This window comes from Spodoptera frugiperda, chromosome 25 (assembly GCF_023101765.2).
Source record: "Spodoptera frugiperda isolate SF20-4 chromosome 25, AGI-APGP_CSIRO_Sfru_2.0, whole genome shotgun sequence".
Taxonomy (NCBI): Eukaryota; Metazoa; Arthropoda; class Insecta; order Lepidoptera; family Noctuidae; genus Spodoptera; species Spodoptera frugiperda.
The window spans coordinates 11,224,210-11,227,097 of record NC_064236.1 but is presented as its reverse complement, the minus strand read 5'-3'; the positions used below and the strand labels follow the sequence as shown (position 1 = coordinate 11,227,097).

Genomic DNA, 2,888 nt, shown 5'->3' with positions numbered 1-2,888 from the left:
CTCTATGGGCTGGTCATTGGTCACAGTCATAGACTATATTGGCATATTGTCTTTGGTAACTTCTTTAGTCTTTCTATCATATTTTTATCATAAATAATCATAATATAGAATATCACTTTTATCTGCATTACCCCATAGAAAAGAATAATTATCTAGACCATGTAGATGTCTAGATAATAGTGCATGGAAGAGCAAGGGTGGAAAATATAGGCGTGGCACTGGCACAGAACGGCGATTCACCAACATTCACCAGCCAGACACCAACCATTCATTAAGGTGAATGTTCCGAGCTCTTCATGGCTCGTTTCCCGATAGATGGCGCTGAATTGAACATTTTCAGTTTTATGTTGTTTTGAGTGTCATTGGAACAATATTAAGTAACAGAAATAGAAATGCGAAAATCAGGCATCCCACTTTATCGGAATTAGTCAAATTATCGCCTCAAAACCCATCCGATTTGCCATAAAAGCGAAATATTAATATCCAACTCTGTTTACAGTCATTTATACACACATAGACATAGCGCCTACTTTAAAATCAACCTTTCTTCAAAATTATCCACTAGATGGCGTGCATTTAAAAGTTAATAGGCTGGTACCTGTAGAAATTATGTCTTGGGGATTAGGAACTAAAGAACACCATCTGATGCTATTATGTTCTAAAAATAAAAGGTATAAGTAGTGTTATATTTAGGTACTAAATAGGATAAAACAAAGTCGTTTTCTCTGTCCCTATATCCATATGTATGCTTTCTACACTAAGGATTTTGATGCTGTTTCTTTTAATCGATAGAGTGATTCAAGAGGAAGGTTTATATGTATAATACGTGTATATTATAGTAGGGAAACTGATAATTTTGCACCCGTGCGAAAACGGGGCGGGTCACTAGTTTGGGAATAAAATGAATGTCAAGAATGCAATGTAAGACAGTTTTATTTTATTATCTTATACATTATTTAATAGAATGTATATACTAACCTGCAATTATTACAAGTATTTATGTGACATGAATGCTTGATACGTGACTGATTATTAAAAAATAATCTCATTCAAAATAATAATTCAAAACTATAATTCATAAACAAGGCAACCAGAATAATAGATTGCAATCAAAGCGGAAAAATGTTTGAGAATATCTAAGCATCCATAATCACTATACTACATAAGGAAATAAAAAGCAACAACTTTCCTTTTTGTTTTTCAGAAACCTTAAAATAGGTCAATGTATTCATATCACATTATGAACATTATGTTCATTACGACGAGTACACCATTTCAGTTTTCTGACATCAAAAAAAACATGACTGTAAACATTGATAATGTAGATTCTAAACACACTACTATAATAGTACAATAAAAAAACATTTGTCGTGTTGTTTTCACTCATCCTTCTTCATTATTGCCTGGAAACTACCGCTACACAGCTGCTGCGAAAGAAAATTACTATAATTAGTATATTTTGTGTTTAACTTTTGATGTGGATGAAAACAATATCCCACAAGAAAAAAATATAATACTTATAGATTGAAATGGATCATAATGGAAATCATAAAATAAATTAAAAAATATTGTGTACCTTTCATACATTTCGCATTTTTTTGAACATGTCTCAAAACTATTTCTGGCAGAATACATTCTTTAAAAAAGTGTATTAACTTTGGCATCATATTGCTGATAAAGTCATTATATTATCTCGACAAACTTCTATAACAGTCAAAGGTTCATTGACTGAAATAAAACATATGAAGTAGCATTTATCCATGTTACTGACACGCATTTGTCCTTGAACCTGAAATAGATTTAATATTATAGTAAGAAGATGCTAAAATAAATTATAAAGTGGACATGCAATAGAATTTACTTGATAGTAATATTCATGCTTTTTGTTCATAACTAGAACATTATTATCCAATGATAGAGCAAAATTGAAAGGAAATCGTTTTTCTTGGTATGGTCATGTGAAGAAGAGGGATGAAACGCATATTACTAAAAGAGTTCTAAGTTTACATGTAGATGGCTCAACAACTGATGACTCTATACGTACTTGAAAACTAAAGTTTGTTTACAATGAAGCTGGCCACAACTTGAGTTATAATTTACAGGTTTACTATCTTGTCGTCCACATGTATCCAACTGAATGCGCTTTTCACTCGTTTTGACGATTTACGGGCGCCTGAATATTCGTGGCGTTGATACGCCAGCTTTCTCGTAGGACCCCGACATAGTAGGTACCTAGATGTAAACGGAATCCGAAATACACAAAAACGAATTATATACAAGACAATATTATGTTACTTTTATAAACTCAGTACCTATTCGCATAAAATTGAAACGAAATTATAACAAAACCAGATCAAATCGCTTGTAATTGCAGCAAAATGTAGTCTCATGTCATGAAAATTATTGCAAAGTAAATATCCATACCATAGATAAAACAGAATTTATTAAATACGTTCCAAAATTCAGAAAAATTATAGCAATAAAATTTTACTTACCCAAATTATGATATAACATCAATTGAAAAATCGCTGCAGAACAACCATAATAAAATCATAAAATCATATTACATAATTATACTCTATTTACTATAACATTAGAAATTTAAAGATACTTGTTTTACCGTCCGTTCAACTGATTTTGAGTGTATCGGAACGCGCGGGATTCATGTAGCAGATGCAATATAATGTGACAAATAATACTAATGTTTGTCCGTCCAAAGTTATTTGTATTACTAATCTGAGAAAACAATATAATATCGATCGGTGATTTCTAATATGAGGATTTTAGTTTGTAATAGCCAGCTAAACTCACGGGCTAACTTGCTAATATTTATTAGTTGGTAGGAATTTTTATTTTGAAATAAAATTACTTACTTATAAACAACATAT

At 31.2% G+C, this 2,888-nt stretch overlaps 1 long non-coding RNA gene across 2 annotated transcripts; it reads right to left on the bottom strand.

The window, feature by feature from the left end:
- Positions 1–1,642: 1,642 nt before the first annotated feature.
- Positions 1,643–2,646, bottom strand: LOC118273962 (uncharacterized). Of its 2 annotated transcripts, none has more exons than XR_007707131.1 (3): positions 2,496–2,646; positions 2,045–2,232; positions 1,643–1,789 (listed from the first exon to the last, which is right to left on the bottom strand). It is a non-coding gene; the product is annotated as an uncharacterized LOC118273962 (long non-coding RNA). The 2 variants fall into 2 exon arrangements; XR_007707130.1 differs by lacking the exon at positions 2,496–2,646 and adding an exon at positions 2,313–2,453.
- Between the last annotated feature and the right edge of the window lie 242 nt (positions 2,647–2,888).